This window comes from Aristolochia californica, unplaced genomic scaffold (genome assembly GCF_029961685.1).
Source record: "Aristolochia californica isolate CCGP_79_NKW_82.1479 unplaced genomic scaffold, dmAriCali1.0.hap1 SCAF_5, whole genome shotgun sequence".
Taxonomy (NCBI): domain Eukaryota; kingdom Viridiplantae; phylum Streptophyta; class Magnoliopsida; order Piperales; family Aristolochiaceae; genus Aristolochia; species Aristolochia californica.
Genome location: NW_027182214.1, coordinates 25,774,394 through 25,795,524, shown reverse-complemented (window position 1 = coordinate 25,795,524; position 21,131 = coordinate 25,774,394). Strand labels below are relative to the sequence as shown.

General features: G+C 37.3%; 1 non-coding gene across 1 annotated transcript; it reads left to right on the top strand.

Moving 5' to 3' along the window:
* The first annotated feature begins 19,229 nt into the window (after positions 1-19,229).
* Positions 19,230-19,336, top strand: LOC137966749 (small nucleolar RNA R71). Its single transcript, XR_011116243.1, has one exon. It is a non-coding gene; the product is annotated as a small nucleolar RNA R71 (small nucleolar RNA).
* The last annotated feature ends 1,795 nt before the right edge of the window (positions 19,337-21,131 follow it).

The window sequence follows — 21,131 nt, the reverse complement described above, 5'->3', positions numbered from 1 at the left end:
TAAATAAAAAAAGATACAAAAGGCAAATAGATAACAACAAAATGAAAATTTTAGATTTTATGTATGGAAAAAAATTAAAGCAGTAACAAATGTAACTAAAGAAAATTTATTCACACACCACAAATGAACACAAAAGTTTTGTTCGTCGAGTTTGGGAAATTCCACTAGTTGAACCCTAATAGCTTGAAATTTTATAAGAAAGAGATGTTTCTACACATGTTTTAAGAAATGGATATGCATGCTTGAAACATGTTAAAGATGCAAATGACATATGAATCCAAACCTTTTAAACAGAATAACATTAAATTCTCAAGTGAATTTGCGGTGGGATATTTACCCGAGTCAAACAAGCCATTATTTTGCGCATTTACAAAAAGCTGACCTAACGATCATAGATGATTGTAAAGTGATTTAGAATGCGTAACGGGCTATATTTTTCAAACGAATGACTTATGGATTGAGAGTCAACACTCGGTTAAAAACCGCTCGCCTCCCCCTTTTCCCGACGATTGTAAAATCTGATAAATAAAAACAAAAAAGAGTTTACAATCCCAAAAAATTACAGACACTTTGTGGAATTATCACTCTCTAAATTTGTTCATTGTGCATTTCCATTTTAAATGTGTACTTTTTTTTCATAAATCAAAACTAGAGTTTTCTCTTTCCCTTCTTCTCGTAAACAAAAAAAGAGATAAAAGGCAAATAGATCACAACAAAATGAAAATTTTAGAGTTTAAGTATGGAAAAAGCTTAAAGCAATAAAAAATGTAAGTAAAGAAAATTTATTCACACACCACAAATGAACGCAATAGTTTTATTATCCGAGTTTGGAAAATTCCACTAGTTCATCCCTAATAGCTTGGAATTTTATAAGAAAGATATTTTTCTATACATGTTTTAAAAAATCGATATGCATGCTTGAAACAAGTTAAAAATGGAAATGACCAATTGATCCAAACCTTTTAAAGAGAATAACATTAAATTCTCAAGTGAACATGTGGTGGGATATTTACCCGGTCAAACAAGCCTTTATTTTGCCCATTTTCAAAAAGCTGACCTAACGATCATAGATGATTGCAAAGTGATATATCATGCGTAATGGGCTATATTTTGGTATCGGTTGGGAGTCAACACTCAGTTAAAAATCCCCTGCCTCCCCCTTTTCCCCACGATTGCAAAACCTGATATATAAAAACTAAAAAGAGTTTACAATCCGTAAGAATTACAAACTCTTTTTGGAATTATCACTCTCTACATTTGTGCATTGTGCATTTCCATATTTAATGTGAACTTTTTTTGCTTAAATCAAAACTTGAGTTTTCACTTTCCCATCATCTCGTCAACAAAAAAAGAGATAAAAGGTAAATAGATCACAACATAATGAAAATTTTAGAGATTATGTATGGAAAAAATTTAATGCAATAACAAATTTAAATAAAGAAAATTTATTCACACCCCACAAATGAACACAAAAGTTTTGTTATCCGAGTTTGGGAAATTCAATGAGTTCAACCCTAATAGCTTGGAATTTTAAAAGAAAAAGATGTTTCTACACATGTTTTAAGAAATGGATATGCATGGTCGAAACATGTTAAAGATGCAAATGAGTTATGGATCTAAACCTTTTAAAGAGAATAACATTAAATTTTCAAGTGAATGTGCGGTGGGATATTTACCCGAGTCAAACAAGCCATTATTTTTCCCATTTACAAAATGTTGACCTGACCATCATAGATGTTTGTAAAGTGATTTATCATGTGTAACAGGCTATAGTTTTGTAAGGAATTACTTATGGATTGGGAGTCAACCATCGGTTAAAAATCCCCCGCCTCCCCCTTTTCCCGACGATTACAAAACCTGGCATTTAAAAACTAAAAATAGTTTACAATCCCTAAAAATTATAGACACTTTTTGGAATTATCACTCTCTACATTTGTGCATTGTGCATTTCAATTTTAGATGTGTACTTTTTTTTCTTAAATAAAAACGTGAGTTTTCACTTTCCTTTCATCTCATAAACAAAAAAAGAGATAAAAGGCAAATAGATCACAACAAAATGAAAATTTTAGATTTTATGCATGGAAATGAATTTAAAGCAATAACAAATGTTAGTATAGAAAAATTATTCATAGACCACAAATGAACACAAAAGTTATGTTATCCGAGTTTTGGAAATTCCACTAGTTCAACCCAAATAGCTTGGAATTTTATAAGAAAGTGATTTTTCTACACATGTTATAAAAAATGGATATGCATGCTTGAAACATTTTAAAGATGCAAATCACCTATGGATCCAAACCTTTTAAAGAGAATAATATTAAATTCTCAAGTGAAGATGCGGTGGGATATTTACCCAAGTCAAACAAGCCTTTATTTTGCCCATTTACAAAAAGTTGACCTAACGATCATAGGTGATTGTAAAGATATTTATCAGGCGTAACGGGCTATATTTTTTTATGGAATGAGTTATGGATTGGGAGTCAACACTCGGTTAAAAATCCCTCACCTCCCTCTTTTCCTCACGATTGCAAAACCGGATATATAAAAACTAAAAAAGTTTACAATCGCAAAAAATTACAGACACTTTTTGGAATTATCACACTGTACATTTATGCATTGTGCATTTGAATTTTAGATGTGTACGTTTTTTCAAAAATCAAAACTTAAGTTTTCACTTCCCCTTCATCTCGTAAACAGAAAAAGAGATAAAAGGCAAATAGATCACAAAAAAATGAAAATTTTAGATTTTATGTATCGAAAAAATATAAAGCAATCACAAATGTAAGTAAAGAAAATTTATTCACAAACCACAAATAAACACAAAGGTTTTGTTAACCAAGTTTCGGAAATTCCACTAGTTCAACCCTAACAACTTGGAATTTTATAAGAAAGAGATTTTTCTACACATGTTTTAAAAAATGGATATGCATGCTTGAAACATGTTAAAGATGCAAATCACCTATGGATCAAAACCTTTTAAAGAGAATAATATTAAATTCTCAAGTGAACGTGCGGTGGGATATTTACCCGAGTCAAACAAGCCTTTATTTTGCCCATTTATAAAAAGCAAACCTAATGACCATAGATGATTGTAAATTGATTTATCATGTGTAACGGCCTATATTTTTGTATGGAATGACTTATGGATTGGTAGACAACACTCGGTTAAAAATTCCCCGCCTCCCACTTTTCCCGTTGATTTCAAAACTTGATATAGAAAAACTAAAAAGAGTTTACAACCCCTAAAAATTACAGACACTTTTTGAAATTATCACTCTCTACATTTGTGCTTTGTGCATTTCCATTATAGATGTGTACTTTTTTTCTTAAATCAAAACTTGAGTTTTCACTTTCCCTTCATCTCGTAAACAAAAAAAGAGATAAAAGGCAAATAGATCACAAGAAAATAAAAATTTTAGATTTTATGTATGGAAAATATTTAAACAAATAACAAATGAAAGTAAAGAAAATTTATTAACACACTACAAATGAACACAAAAGTTTTGTTATCCGAGTTTCGGAAATTCCACTATTTCATCCCTAATAGCTTGGAATTTTATTGGAATGAGATTTTTCTACACATGTTTTAAAAAATGGATATGCATGCTTGAAACATGTTCAAGATGAAAATGACCAATGGATCCAAACCTTTTAAAGAGAATAATATTAAATTCTCAAGTGAACATGCGGTGGGATATTTACCCGATTCCAACAAGCATTTATTTTGCCCATTTACAAAAAGCTCACCTAATAATCATAGATGATTGTAAAGTGATTTATCATGCGTAACGAGCTATATTTTTGTAAGGAATGACTTATGGATTGGGAAACAACACTCAGTTAAAAATCCCCCGCCTCTCCCTTTTCCCCACGACTGTAAAACCTGAAATATAAAAACTAAAAAGAGTTTATAATCCCTAAAAATTACAAAAACTTTGTGGAATTGTCATGCTCTACATTTGTGCATTGTGCATTTCCATTATAGATGTGTACTTTTTTTTGTTAAAACAAAACATGAGTTTTCATTTTCCCTTCATCTCATAAACAAAAAAAGAGTTAAAAGGCAAATAGATCACAACAAAGTGAAAAATTTAGAGTTTATGTATGGAAATTTTTTTAAAAAAAATAAGAAATGTAAGTAAAGAAAATTTATTCACACACCACAAATGAACACAAAAGTTTTGTTATCCAAGTTTGGAAAATTCCTCTAGTTCAACCCTACTTTCTTGGAATTTTATAAGAAAGAGATTTTTCTACACATGTTTTAAAAAATGGATATGCATGCTTGAAACATGTTAAAGATGCAAATGACCTATGTATCCAAAGCTTTTAAAGAGAGTAACATTAAATTTCAAGTGAACGTGCGGTGGGATATTTATCCGAGTCAAACAAGCCATTATTTTGCCAATTTACAGAAAGCTTACCTAACGATCATGAATGATTGTAAAGTGATTTATCATGCGTAACGGGCTATATTTTTGTAAGGAATGACTTATGGATTGGGAGTCAACACACGGTTAAAAATCCCCAGCCTCCCCCCTTTCCAGACGATTGTAAAACCTGATAAATAAAAACAAAAATGAGTTTACAATCCGTAAAAATTACAGACACTTTTTGGAATTATCACTCTCTGCATTTTTTCATTTTGCATTTCCAATTTAGATGTGTACTTTTCTTTCTTAAATAAAAACTTGAGTTTTCACTTTCCCTTTATCTCGTCAACCAAAAAAAGTGGTAAAAGGCAAATAGATCAGAACAAAATGAAAATTTTAGAGATTATTTATGGAAAAAATTTAATGCTATAAAAAATGTAAGTAAAGAAAATTTATTCACACACCACAAATGGACACAAAAGTTTTGTTATCCGAGTTTGGGAAATTCCACGAGTTCAACCCTAATCGCTTGAAATTTTATAAGAAAAAGATGTTTCTACACATGTTTTAAGAAATGGATATGCATGTTGGAACCATGTTAAAGATGCAAATGAGCTATGGATCTAATCCTTTTAAAGAGAATAACATTAAATTCTCAAGGGAATGTGCAGTGGGATATTTACCCGAGTCAAACAAGACTTTATTTTGCCCATTTACAAAATGCTGACCTAATGATCATAGATGTTAGTAAAGTGATTTATCATGCGTAACGGGTGATAGTTTTGTAAGGAATGACTTATGGATTGGGAGTCAACACTCGGTTAAAAATCCCCCGCCACCCCTTTTCCCGACGATAACAAAACCTGATATATAAAAACTAAAGAGAGTTTACAATCCCTAAAAATTATAGACACTTTTTGGAATTATCACTCTCTACATTTTTTCGTTGTGCATTTCCATTTTAGATGTGTACGTTTTTTTCTTAAATCAAAACTTGAGTTTTCACTTTCCCTTCATCTCGTAAGCAAAAAAAGAGATAAAAGGCACATAGATCACAATAAAATGAAAATTTTAGATTTTATATATGGAAAAAATATAAAGCAATCACCAATGTATGTCAAGAAAATTTATTCACACACCACAAATGAACACAAAAGTTTTGTTATCCAAGATTCGGAAATTCCACTAGTTCAACCCTAAAAGCTTGGAATTTTATAAGAAAGAGATTTTTCTACACATGTTTTAAAAAATGGATATGCATGCTTGAAACATGTTAAAGATGCAAATCACCTATGGATCCAAACCATTTAAAGAGTATAACATTAAATTCTCACGTGAACGTGCGGTGGGATATTTACCTGAGTCAAACAAGCCTTTATTTTATCCATTTACAAAAAGCTGACCTAAGGATCATAGATGATTGTAAATTGATTTATCATGTGTAACGGACTATATTTTTGTAAGGAATGACTTATGGATTGGGAGTCAACACACGGTTAAAAATCCCCCGCCTCCCCCTTTTCCCGACGATTGCAAAACTTGATATAGAAAAACTGAAAAGAATTTACTATCCCTAAAAATTACAGACACTTTTTTGAATTATCACTCTCAACATTTGTGCATTGTGCATTGTGCATTTCTATTTTAGATGTGTACTTTTTTTTCTTAAATCGGAACTTGAGTTTTCACTTTCCCTTGATCTCGTCAACAAAAAAAGACATCAAAGGCAAATAGATCACAACAAAATGAAAATTTTAGAGTGTATGTATGGAAAAAATTTATATAAATAATAAATGAAAGTAAAGAAAATTTATTATCACCCCACAAATGAACACAAAAGTTTTGTTATCCATGTTTCGGAAATTCCTCTAGTTCCACCCTAATAGCTTGGAATTTTATAAGAAAGAGATTTTTCTACACATATTTTAAAAAATGGATATGCATGCTTGAAACATGTTAAAGATGCAAATAACCAATGGATCCAAACCTTTTAAAGAGAATAACATGAAATTCTCAAGTGAACGTGCGGTGGGATTTTTACCCGAGTCAAACAAGCCTTTATTTTGCCCATTTGCAAAAAGCTGACCTAACTATCATAGACAATTGTAAAGTGATTTATCATGTGTAATGGGTTATATTTTTGTAAGGAATGACTTATGGATTGGGAATCAACACTCGGTTAAAAATCCCTTGCCTCCCCCTTTTCCCGACGATTGCAAAACTTGATATAGAAAAAGTAAAAAGAAATTACAATCCCTAAAAATTACTGACACTTTAAGGAATTATCACACTCAACATTTGTCCATTGTGCATTTCCATTTTAGATATGTACTTTTTTTTCTTAAATCAGAACTTGAGTTTTCACTTTTCCTTGATCTCATAAACAAAAAAAGAGATAAAAGGCAAATAGATCACAACAAAATGAAAATTTTAGAGTTTATCGATGTAAAATTTAGTTACATCGGCTTTTATACCTCGCAAGCATACAAATCATTCATGTGATTTAGTGGGAAGCGAGGGTCATATCCACAGGGAGGACAGAATTTTGTGTATTCTTCAGTCAACTAGTCTAACCAAATATGATGAATTAATCTGAACTAAACACTAATTATATCCTAAATTATCAAGCAATCACCTGGTTAACTACTTGCACAACAGGAAACGTCAACTCTGGATTTTATGGTGATTCGTGCCTCTCTCGAGCGCCACGTAACCACGGATCCGATTTCTCAATCCTTGCATCTAGACCCTCTCGGGCGCATAGAGTGAAAGACAGTAATCGGATTAAAATACCAAAATCCAACCTAAATTATAATCCTACCCTAACTAGTTAATTTAATCAAATATCCAGAAAACAAACATTCAATAAACATTAATTATCAAATCACATTTAATAAACATTCAAGACCTAAGTTCAAACTATAGAAAAATTAAATTCCAAAATGATGAATTACTCCCCTTCTCCTTCCTCTCGCTCGGGCAGCAGACTCGTTCTCACGGGTGCTGCAATTTCCCGAAATTGATGGCTTCGTGTAGAAAAAGTGAGTGGCCGGATGTAGAGACGACGCCGGTGACGAAGGATAGAAGCCGACAAATGGAGGTGACGTTCGGCGAAGAACGAAACAGAGCTGAAGTCCTCTAATCGGCTCTCTCGAGTCTCGGTCGGAGTCGGAATAGCTCTGGGAATGGTCCGAAATACGTAATTGACGCCGGAGGATGGTCGGAATGCGGAATTGTTATCGGAGAAGCCCTGTCGGATCACCTCTCGGCCTGGCGAGCAAAAACTGGCATTGTCGAACTCACCACGACGGAGACTCTCTCGAGCTCTCCTCGGGTCTGTTCTCGGTTGCCAGACGGCGGTGGACGGTGGTGGACAACGGTGGCGCGGCGAACGACGGTGGCAAACTCCTCTCGGGTCTTCCCCTATTTTTGGTGCTCTATTTTGTTTGTCTCCTCCTTTAATACGATTTTTCATTTCTTTTAATATGATTTTTCATTTCTTTTAATATGATTTTTCATTTCTTTTAATACGATTTGCCCTAAAAAATACCTCCATTTCCCTAAGGGCATTTTGGTAAATATCTCCTTTTCCACCAAAATTCTCCTGAAATTCCATAATTGAATCCATAAAAAGCATTTCAGGAAGAAATAAACCTTAAAAACAATGAAATATAATTCAGGAGAGAATAATATGCAATATTGACAGTGATTAATGCCAAATTCAATAAATGCACATTTCATTTGAAAACCGATAAATAACCACCTATAACACAATTATAAAGGTTATTCTATTGTAATTAACCTAGTTCTCATGTCAGAATATGGCATCTATCACACCCCCAAACCTAAATCTTTGCTAGTCCCTAGCAAAACAACAATCGATCCAAAATTAAGCCTAGGAAAACAAAATGTCACTTTCGTAGGGAGCATGATTGCATTTAGCGCATGCAACAAGCCGTTAAACCCCTACTCTACAGTAGTGGACGAGTTATGTCTCGTGAGGGTTTGCATGGAATTTACCTACAAAATTCATCTAAATCAATAATATAAAAAGAAAACTGAAGAAAATTTACTCCTCATTAGCATATGACTAACACTTAGTAGCGTAAAATATATGAAAATCATATGAGATCCTGCGCAATTTGAAAACCTGTGTAAAATATAGCCTATTATCAATCCAAATACACTCATTGTTACTCCACCTGAAACAATGTGACCCATAAGCAATTACTTCAACAGAACAAAGAGGTAACAAATAACAATAAAATCTTGGTCACATCACAATTAAGAGAAAATAGAAGAGTAAGCATGTTGTCTGACAATCTCACAAAAGAAATATACCAATTTCAATCTTGACCTGCAACTTCTTTCAAATTACAATTCATTATCAAAGTTAAGGAAACTCATTGCTTCCAAATTTAAAACCATTTGATGCTATTACCGGCGCATTTTTGCTATTACCAGCGTAATTTTTGTTTCACTGAATACTTTTGGTATTACCACCATTTTGTATTCGTCTTCACTGCACATGCACTTATTTTTAAGTAACCGACTGTTCCGGTGCATGTCCCTGGGTTTGCCCAAGTTGTTTCTGAAGTTATCTGTCTTTTGCAAGCAAGAGCATTTCCATTTGCATTCATACATTACAACAAGGAATTTCACTGAGGTATAAAAAGGAAAGAGTTCAAACAGGCATACAAGACTATCCAGACTAACATAGATCAACACTAGATTTACATGTTCTCTTTTGCAACTAAGTTCCATGTCTAATGCAATAGTAAGTTATCCCACTGAATTCTCATGGATCACAACAAATGATATCAGATATCTAATAGGCATATTCTACGCAGTTTTACGAAAAACTTTGAAACACATTTGAACAACTTATTTTAACTCTACTAACGTTAACCACATACTAAGAGGAGTAATTTGAAAAACCACGAATAGAAATCAAAAGAAAATTATTGCTAAGACATAAAAGAGTCATTCTCCTCACCCCCACCCCCCCCCCCCCCCCCCCCCCACCCCCCAAACCTAAACCTGACATTGTCCTCAATGGGGAAAAGTTAAAACACCAGAACGCCTACAAAAAGGAATAACAGCTTAGCTAGTTATACTCCAGCAGGGTGAGGGTTAAGCTCCCTAAAGGCTCCTAAGTCCATAGGTGGGACCATATGTGTTTGGTCATCAAAAATAATACCGAAAAGTCAATAAAGACCCCTAGGAATGATACATAGTCTCCCTCAAAGAAGGTTTACTCTTATCAGCCATACCCGTAGGTAATCATCCGCAGATGAAACTGCTATCCCACATCACACTTTAAAGAAATCTCCGTGTGACTGGCCACTGAAGGCAGCAGGAATCACGCACTGAACACAAGTCCTTAAGTTACTCACCATAAGGTTTTCATTCAATACTTCAAGATTGAACTGGTCAATCCCAAAACTGTTGTTTGAGTACAGACCTCTCAAACTAGGGACCAAAAGTCTGGTCATCGACTACCGGAACCATCGATGCTCTCAACCGGCAAGAGAGTACCCCGAGTCCATGATGGGGCCGGCATTGCCGGGGGACCTCCAATCAATTAAGACCAGAGTACACCAAAGGTTATCCCAAATAAGAATGAATAAACCAAAAAAAATAAAAATAAAACTGTAATGTACAAAGGGATAGAAACGTGGGGATTGCCCACAATGTGCTAAGTTTATAGTCGTAAGCTGGACTTTGACGCATTCAAGATGAAATGACAGGTTCCTCCAAGAAAATCACCATCACCTCCTCCGGTGTGGGGACATTCTCAAGATACGGTTTGAGCCTCTGACCGTTAACTTTGAAGACCGGCCCATCTCTGTGATTGCGGATCTCAATAGCGCCATGAGGAAACACCTGTGTAACTTCAAATGGACCGGACCACCTGGATCTTAGCTTCCCTGAAAACAAATGCAATCGTGAGTTATAAAGTAAAACATTCTGCCCAATAGTAAAAGACTTGCGAAAAATAGATTTATCATGTAAAAGCTTTGTTCACTCCTTATACAGTTTGGCATTCTCATAAGCATCATGACGTATCTCCTCCAACTCATTCAATTGCAATTTTCTCTCCTCACCCGCTTGAGTTAAATCAAAATTCAAAGCCTTAATGGCCCAATAAGCTCTATGCTTAAGCTCAACAGGTAGATGACATGCTTTGCCGAACACTAGGCGAAATGGAGACATCCCAATAGGAGTCTTATAAGCGGTTCGATAGGCCCATAAAGCATCGTCCAATCGAGTGGACCAATCTTTCCTATCAAAGAGAACCGACTTCTCCAAAATCCGTTTGATCTCCCTATTAGAGATTTCCACTTGACCACAAGTTTGTGGGTGGTATGGAGTGGACACCCGATGAGTGATGAAATATTTCTTCAATAAGGTCTCAAATGCTCTGTTACAAAAATGAGATCCCCCATCACTGATGATCGCTCTCGGGGTACCAAACTGATTAAAGATGTTTTCTTTTAAAAATTTTACCACCACTTTGTGATCATTTGTCTTACATGCAATAGCTTCAATCCATTTAGAGACATATTCAACAACAACAAGGATGTATTGATAGACGAATGAGACAGGAAAAGGACCCATGAAGTCAATACCCTACACATCAAACAATTCAACAATAAGAATGGGGTTAAGAGGCATCATGTTCTTCCTAGACAAACAACCAATTCGTTGGCATTTATCACACACCCGACAAAACTCATGGGCATCTCTAAATAATGAATGCCAATAGAAACCACATTGCAAGACTTTAGCCGCGGTCTTTCTAGCACCAAAATGTCCACCACATGCGTGGGAATGACAAAATTCAAGAATGTTGGCATAGTCTTGCTCATGTACACAACGCCTGATGACTTGGTCAGAACACACCTTGAACAAATATGGGTCATCCCAAAAAAAATGTTTGACTTGGGAAAATAATTTCAACCGATCTTGTTTAGTCCAATAATCAGGAATCTTATGAGTTACAAGATAGTTGACTATGTCAGCAAACCAAGGCAACTAGGATACTTGGAGAAGTTGTTAATCAGGGAAGGAATCATTTAAGGGAAGTAATCCTTCCTGAGGTGCTACACAGATCCTACATAGATGATCAGGAACAACATTCTCACAACCCTTCTTATCTCGAATCTCAAGGTCAAATTCTTGCAATTGCAAGATCCATCTAATCAAGCGAGGTTTAGTGTCCTTGATGGATAATAAGTACTTCAAAGCAGAATGATCAGTGAACACTATAACCTTTGACCCTAACAAATATGATCTGAATTTGTTCAAGGCAAACACAACAGCTAGCAACTCCTTCTCAGTGGTAGTGTAATTCAATTGAGCATCATGAAGAGTGCGGCTAGCATACTGAATGACACAGGGCATTTTATCCGTCTTTTGCCCCGATCTGAATTTGTTCAAGGCAAACACAACAGCTAGCAACTCCTTCTAGTGGTAGTGTAATTCAATTGAGCATCATGAAGAGTGCGGCTAGCATACTGAATGACACAGGGCATTTTATCCGTCTTTTGCCCCAAAACAGCCCCCAATGCATAGTCAGAGGCATCACACATCAACTCAAAAGGCAAAGACCAAGTAGGGGGTTGGACAATGGGTGCAGTGGACAAACATTTCTTCAGTGTCTCAAAAGCATGAATACAGGCATCATCAAAGGCAAAAGCAACATCTTGAGCAAGCAAATTCGTCAAAGGACAACAAATTTTGCTAAAGTCTTTAATGAAATGCCAACAGAACCCAGCATGGCCAAGGAAAGAATGCACCCCCTTCACAGAAGTAGGTGGTGGCAGATTGGCAATTAGGTCAACCTTGGCTTTGTCCACTTCTACACCCCGCTCAGACACTACATGTCCTAAAACAATTCCTTCTTTTACCATGAAGTGGCATCTCTCCCAATTCAAGACTAAATTGAACTTATTGCAATGGGACAATATGAGTGAAAGATTGTGCAGACATGTATCATAAATAGAGCCAAACACAGAAAAGTCATCCATAAAGACCTCTAAAAAGTCACCAATCATGTCAAAAAAGATACTCATCATGCACCATTGGAAAGTGGCGGGCGCATTGTATAAACCAAAAGGCATGTGTATGTAAGCATAGGTGCCAAACAGACACGTGAATGTGGTCTTTTCCTGGTCTTCTGGAGCAATGAGAATTTGATTGCAGTCGGAGTATCCATCTAAGAAGCAATAAAAATTGTGGCTTGCCATATCGCTCTAGTACCTGATCAATGGAAGGTAGTGGGAAGTGATCCTTCTTAGTGGCGAAATTAAGTTTTCTATAGTCAATGCAGACACGCCACTTGGTTGTAGTTCTTGTGGGAATCAATTCACCACCCTCATTTTTCATTATCGTTATCCCCCCTTTCTTAGGGACAACTTGAATTGGACTCACCCAGGTGCTATCGGAAATAGGGTAAATGATTCCTGTCACAAGCAACCTGATGACTTCTTCTCTCACAACTTCCAGCATATGGGGATTTAAACTAAGTTGCATCTCACGTGAGGCTTTAGTCCCCTCCAAATGAATATGATGCATGCATATGGAGGGGCTAATCCCTTTTAAGGCATCAAGAGTCCACCCCAATGCCTCTCTGTGTGCTTGTAAAACTTCAGTCAATTGTTCCTCCTGCTCAGTACTCAAATAAGAAGAAATAATGACTGGTAATGAGTTCATGGGCCCCAAGAATGCATACTTCAATGTGGGAGGAAGTGGCTTAAGATCTAGCTTGGAAGTTTCAAGAGGTTTGTCCAAATCAAGAGGAAGATCCTGTGGATGATCAGTTGTGATAACCTCATAAGCTTCCTCCAACAGAGGTACAAAATTGAGTAAAGAATCAACCTCTCGGAAATATGTTTCCTCATCAAAATAGTCCATGTCTAAAGATGTTATGCAAGACTCAAAAGATTCAAGAGTGGATTCGTCATCAAGCATAACAGTTTCTATCTTAAATACATGTAGAATTTAGGATCTCATGAAAGGAACTTTAGATCAAGAAGAAAGAAGAAGAAGAAGAAGAAGAGAGAAGGAGAAGAGAAGAAGAAGAACGTGGAAGAAGAGAGTTTGGATTAAGGGAGAAGAGGGTTGCGCCAAAAAGAAAAATGAGGGCTGGACGAATTTGTGGAAAGAGAGGAGAGTGCTTCAATGCCCTACCTCTTAGCCAATGCCTTTATTTATAGTTTTACAATACCCTTAGGTCTACAACTTGATAAAAAAAAAGACATAAAAGGAACACATATTTACACTTCTATGCCATTTTTATGGAAAGTACCATATTTTACACATATGCCACTCCTTTGACATGTGGGCTTCTTGTCTTGAGCTCGTGGGCTTGAGCCCATCTTCCAACACTCCCCCTCAAGCTGGAGGAGAAAAGACATCATAAATACCCAGCTTGCCACATATAAACGATAGGATTTTAGCTGTAACGGGTTTAGTGAGAATATCAGCTACTTGCTCTTGAGATGACACATGTTTGAGAGAGATTATTCCTGCTTGAAACTTCTCCCGTATAAAATGACAATTCACCTCAATATGTTTAGTTCTTTCATGAAAAACTGGATTTGAAGTGATATGAATGGCTGCTTGATTATCACAATGCAGATTCATGGACCCCTTTTTATAAAAACCTAGTTTGGTAAGAAGGGTCCTAATCCATAAAAGTTCACTAACGGTATGGGCCATAGCTTTGTATTTTGCTTCGGCACTAGATCTTGCAACCACATTTTGCTTCTTACTTTTCCATGTAACCACATTTTGCTTCTTACTTTTCCATGTAACCAAGTTTTCCCCAACCAGAGTACAATATCCTGATGTTGATTTTCTATCATCAGGAGATCCAGCCCAATTTGCATCTGAGAAGCCTTCTATGTTGAAGTGCCCATATTTTTTATACAGCAATCCTCTTCCTGGAGCTCCTTTTAGATAACGTAATATTCTCTCTAAAGCCTGCCAGTGGGTAATTTGTGGTTTGCATGAATTGACTCACCACACTTACAACATATGATATGTTTGACCTAGTTACCTTGAGATAAATCAGTTTTCCCACGAGTCTTTGATATTTGACAATATCAATATCTTCTTTATTTGTGGCACATAATTTTACATTTGTATCCATAGGCGTGTCAACTGGTCTACAACCCTTCATTCCTGTTTCTTCAAGGAGATCCAAAACATATTTCCTTTGAGACAATATTATCCCATGTTTGGATTGAAGAACTTCTATACCCAAAAAATATTTAAGCATACCAAGGTCTTTAGTCTTGAATTCCTGACATATCATCTGTTTCACCTCTTGTATGCTCAAAGCATCTTCACCGGTTAAGATAATATCATCCACGTATACGGCCAATAATATTTCCCTTTGACCGTATCTTTATAATATACGAAATGATCAACTGAGCAACGATGAAAACCAAACCGTTGGAGTGTTTGACTAAATTTATCAAACCAAGCTCGAGGGAACTGCTTAAGCCCATATAAAGACTTTTTTAACTGGCATACTGACTCCCCCTCAACCACATAACCAGGTGGTTGAACCATATAAATTTCCTCACTGATATCACCATTTAAAAAAGCATTTTTAACATCCAACTGATAGATGGGCCATGAGGAGTTAGTAGCAATAGATAAGATGATGCGTTCCGAATTCAATTTTGCAATAGGAGAGAAGGTCTCCTCATAATCTATCCCATAGCACTGTGTATAGCCCTTAGCAACCAGTCGAGCTTTTAGACGAGCAACCGATCCATCTGGATTATGTTTCACCGAAAAAACCCATCGACAACCAACCGATCTTTTACCTTTCAGGAGTGATGTTAAGTACCAGGTTTGGTTTTCGAATAAGGTGTGCATTTCTTCATCCATAGCCGCCTTCCATCCTGGATGTCTTAGGGCCTCCTGATACGACTGCGGAACGGAACTAGAAGAAAGGGACACAAGAAACTGAAAACACTCGGAAGACAAGCGATGGTGAGACATAAAATTTGAGATAGGATGCGAAGTAGTACATGAGCGATGTTCTTTTCTTAAAGCAATAGGCTGAGTATCAAATTCAGGCCCATACATAGGAGGAGAAGGACTTACCTCTGGTGGATCCGACAACTCCACAGGTGAAGGTACGGCCGGTGCATCAGGGGATGGATCCACTTCAAGATTGAACGGCACAAGCGGACAAGGAGTAGTAGAAGGACAAGTTCATCCTAGAGGAGCATCATGGGAGGAGTAGAAGGGACTGTCCTCAAAGAAAGTCACATCCCTAGAGATAAACATCCTCCGAAGGGTAGGATTGTAACAGACATAACCTTTCTGGGTGCGAGAGTATCCCAAAAAACATGCACTTCATAGACCGAGGATCAAGTTTATTTTTATGTGGAGATGTAACATGAACAAAACACGTACATCCAAACACTTTCAAAGGAAGAGAAAAAGGATCTTCACCATTAAATAACACAGAGTAAGGAGTTTTATGATGAAGGACTGATGAAGGTAACCTATTAATGAGAAAGCATGTTGTAAGTATAGCATGAGGCCAATAGAAATAGGGTACCTTCATGGAGTAGAGGAGGCCCTGAGTAACTTCAAGAAGATGACGATTCTTCCTTTCAGCAACACCATTTTGTTGAGGAGTGTAGGCACATGATGTTTGGTGAATAAGCCCATTACTCTCACAAAATGATTTGAAGTCATGAGACATGTATTCCTTAGCATTATCAGATTTAAGGGTTTGAATTTTCTTCCCAAATTGTGTTAAGACCATAGCATGAAAATTTTTAAACAAAAGAAGAATTTCGGAGTACTCTTTAAATAGATATAACCAAGTCACTCAAGTAAAATCGTCAACAAAAATGACAAAATATTTAACTTGGGAAATATTTGAGACACATAACGGGCCCCATACATCAGAATGTATTATCTCAAATGGAGCAGTACTTGTAGTTGTAAGACGAGGAGAATATGTACTCCTAACATGTTTACTTAATTGACAAACCTCACAACTGATATTAGAAAGTGCTTTTAAAGATGGAACCAAAGAACAAAGTGAAGGGGTAGACGGATGACCAAGTCGGTTGTGCCAAAGTTGGGCCTCAGATATAGTGGACGATAATGCAGCTAATGGTGGAAGAGTGAAGTAGTACAAACCCCCCTTTTCATTGCCGCCACCAATCATCTCGTAGTGAGATCCTGAAAGACACAAGAAGACGGTGAGAAGGTGATAGAGCAATTTAATTGTTTGGTTAATTGGCTAACCGAGAGAAAATTTAAAGGAAATTGAGGAACAAACAAAACATCTTGAAGGGGAATAGATGAAGTAAGAGAGGAGGAACCTTTGCCAAGGACCTTAGTTTGGGTACCATCAACAATAGTAACGAATTTATGAGGAGAGCAAGGAGATAAGGACTACAACAAGTGTTTGTTACCTGATAGATGTTCGGAGGCCCCAGAGTCAATGATCCAAGAGGAAGAGGAAGAAGAGGAAGAAAGCATACCTGAGGCAATAGTTGTGGCAGCAGTAGATGATGAGAGAATAGATGATTCCATGAAGGACTTCATTTTCTGAAATGTCATAGAAATAAATCTTTACAACATATAAAGATTTATCTTGACTTGATGTGACTCAAAATTCAAGAAGTAAAGAAAAATAGTAAAAAGGAGTATGTAAATAAGAAAAGGAAACAAAAAAAACGTAAATAAGAAGATGATGAACTTATCTCTTTATGACTAAACTCCTTTTACAACTTCTTGAACAGATTTCATAATAACTCCATGAAGAGATCCTAAACTCCTTGATCCGATACCATGTAGAATTTTGGATCTCATGAAAGGAACTTTAGATCAACAAGAAAGAAGAAGAAGAAGAAGAGAGAAGAGAAGAGAAGAAGAAGAACGTGGAAGAAGAGAGTTTGGATTAAGGGAGAAGAGGGTAGCGCCAAAAAGAAAAATGAGGGCTGGACGAATTTGTGGAAAGAGAGGAGAGTGCTTCAATGCCCTACCTCTTAGCCAATTCCATTATTTATAGTTTTACAATACCCTTAGGGATACAACTTGATAAAACAAAAGACATAAAAGGAACACATATTTACACTTCTATGCCATCTTTATGGAAAGTACCATATTTTACACATATGCCACTCCTTTGACGTGTGGGCTTCTTGTCTTGAGCTCTTGGGCTTGAGCCCATCTTCCAACAATACAGGACTCAGATCATCAGACTCAAGTGGGTGGTGCCCGGCATTAAATACATTCAATGAGACCTTAAAATTTCCAAAAGACAACTCCAACTCACCACTTTTACAATGAATGATAGCATTAGATGTGGATAAGAAGGGACGTCCTAGGATGACAGGAATTTGGTTGGTCACATTGACTACTGGTTCTGTATCAAGAACAATGAAATCAACCGGGAACAGAAATTTGTCCACTTTTATCAAAACATCTTCAACTATTCCTCCTGGTATATTGACAGAATGGTCAACTAGTTGAAGTGTGATGGGAGTAGGCTTCAATTCCCCCAAACCTAATTGCTGGTACACAAAGAAAGGAAGCAAATTCACACTTGCCCCTAAGTCAAGAAGAGCTCTCTGGATGGTATGTTCACCAATGACACATGAAATTGTGGGACATCCAGGATCTTTAACTTTACGAGTGTTGTGCTTTAGAATTGAGCTTACATTCTCAGTAAGAAAGACCTTTTTGTTAACATGTTGCTTTCTCTTCTGTGTACAAAGGTCTTTCAAAAATTGGGCATAGGCAGGGACTTGCCTAATAGCATCAAGAAGTGGAATGTTAATGTGAACCTTACTAAACAGTTCCAAGGTTTCATGCATGCTATCTCCTTTCCTAGGTGGGCCTGATAACCTCTGCAGATAAGGAGCTAGTGGGACTTGGTTAGGGATCTGCTTGGCTGTTGGTGGAGAACTTGGAGGTTCTTCACTCAATGATGTGTCCCCATTGTCATCCTTTGACTCCTTAGACTTAGTGGTCCCTACCCCATTGTTCAATTCACGACCACTCCTAAGGGTGGTTATAGCTTTGGCTTGCTCATGGTGGGGTTTGGAACTCAACCCACTCTCATGTGTGCTTTTGGGGTTAGGAATGGTTTGACTCAGGAGTCTATTTTGTGCTTCTTCACTCATGTGGCTGGCCAACTGACTCACTTGCATTTCAAGTTTAGCAATGGAGGATTGTGTATTCTGCATGAATAATTGAAGTGTATCCTCAAGTGAAGGTTTTTGTGGAATCAATGGTTGTTGAGTGAAATGTGGGCGCAGAGCTTGGGGTTGAGTAAACCCTGGAGGACCCTCGACCTATGGGCCCTTGGACCATGAGAAATTTGGGTGCCTAGCCCAACCCGGATTATATGTTTCTGAAAAAGGATCGTTCCGATTTGGTCTATGAAAATTCTGGACTACATTCAAGTCCTCAATGAGCTCCGGGGAGGATGAACTAGATGGACACATTTGTGTGGGATGAGATGAACTAGAGCATATTGCACAGACAGTAGATGGGTTAGGAGCAGGTGAACTCTTGGACACCATAAGGGCATCAATTTTTCTAGTCAACCCCTCATTCTTGGCCATGAGCATGGGTGTTTCACTAACCTCGTAGAGACCCCCTCTTTTGGCTTCGTGGGATCTCCTATCAACATTAAATGATGAACCCCATTGCTGAGATTGATCACTCAACGTTTCAAAGAAGTCCCACGCGTCACTAGCACTCTTACCCATCAAACTCCCACCACTCATTGCATCTACCATGGATCTAACCTGGGGTGTAAGAACTTGATAAAAATATTGCACTAAATGCCATTTCTCAAACCCATGATGCGGACACCTACGGATCAAATCCTTCCATTTCTCCCAAGCCTCATAAAAGTGTTCACCCTCCTGCTGCATAAAGTTGGAGATTTCTCTCCTGGGAAAGTACTTGGATAAAAATTTTGTGACTAATGTGTCCCATGAAGTAATGCTGCCCACCTCCAAGGAATTAAGCCAAGACTTGGCCTTATCCTTAAGTGAAAATGGAAAAAGTCTTAACCGGATAGAGTCATCTGAGAAATTCTGGAATTTGAAAGTTGCACAAATATCTAAGAATTCCTTGATGTGGTAATATGGGTCCTTCTTCTCCAACCCATAGAATGTAGGGAGGAGTTGGATCACACCCGGTTTCAACTCATAACTGGCGGCAGTAGTGGGTGGCAATATAATGCAAGAAGGTGATGTGAAGTGGGATGGGATAGAATAATCCCTCAGGGCTCTACGGTCACCTGCTGCAGGTAACTGTAATGGTTCACCCTAATTGGCCATGGTAGCTCCTAACTTGACTTAGGGTGTTTTCCTATAAATATGTTCTACCTCTTCAACAAAGGGAGCTAATGGTCCACCTAGGGAGCGGCGCCCGTGCATAAAAACACAAAAAGAAACAAAACGAACTATCAAATTAAGCTAACAAACTCACTACTGAAAATACGAACTAACTAGAAGAAATAAAAATAATTCCATACAAAATCACCAAGATAAAATTACGAAAGAAAAAAATAAAATAAATAAAATAAAAATAAATCTCACCTAAGACCATGGAGAACAAAGAAATACACTTAATACATGCCTCCTCGGCAGCGGCGCCAAACACTTGATGTAAAATTTAGTTACATCGGCTTTTATACCTCGCAAGCGTACGAATCGTTCATGTAATTTAGCGGGAAGCGAGGGTCATATCCACAGGGAGGACTGAATTTTGCGTATTCTTCAGTCAACTAGTCTAACCAAATATGATGAATTAATCTGAACCAAACACTAATTATATCCTAAATTATCAAGCAATCATCTGGTTAACTACTTGCACAACAGGAAATCAACTCTGGATTTTACGGTGATTCGTTCCTCTCTCGAGCGCCACGTAACCACGGATCCGATTTCTCAATCCTTGCGTCTAGACCCTCTCGGGCGCATAGAGTGAAAGATAGATATCGGATTAAAATGCAAAAATCCAACCTAAATTATAATCCTACCCTAACTAGTTGATTTAATCAAATATCTGGAAAACAAACATTCAATAAACATTAATTATCAAATTACATTTAATAAACATTCAAGACCTAAGTTCAAACTATAGAAAAATTAAATTCCAAAATGATGAATTACTCTCCTTCTCCTTCCTCTCGCTCGGGCAACAGACTTGTTCTCACGGGTGCTGCAATTTCCCGAAATTGATGGCTTCGGGTAGCAAGAGTTAGTGACCGGAGGTAGAGACGACGCCGGCGACTAAGGATAGAAGCCGACGGACGAAGGTGACATCCAGTGAAGAACGAAACAGAACTGAAGTCCTCTAACCGGCTCTCTCGAGTCTCGGTCGGAGTCGGAATAGCTCCGGGAATGGTCGAAAATACGTAATCGACTCCAGAGGATGGTCAGAATGCGGAATAGGTACCGGAGAAGCCCTCTCGGATCACCTCTCGGCCTGGCGAGCAGAAACTGGCACTATCGAACTCACCCCGATGGAGACTCTCTCGAGCTCTCCTCGGGTTTGTTCTCGGTTGCCGGACAAAGGTGGACGAAGGTGGTGTGGCAAACGACGGTGGCAAACTCCTCTCGGGTCTTCCCCTATTTTCGGTGCTCTGTTTTGGTCGAGGCCCCCTCTCCGCTCTTCCCCTTGACACTCTCCTCCTTTAATACGATTTTTCATTTCTTTTAATACGATTTCCCCTAAAAAATACCT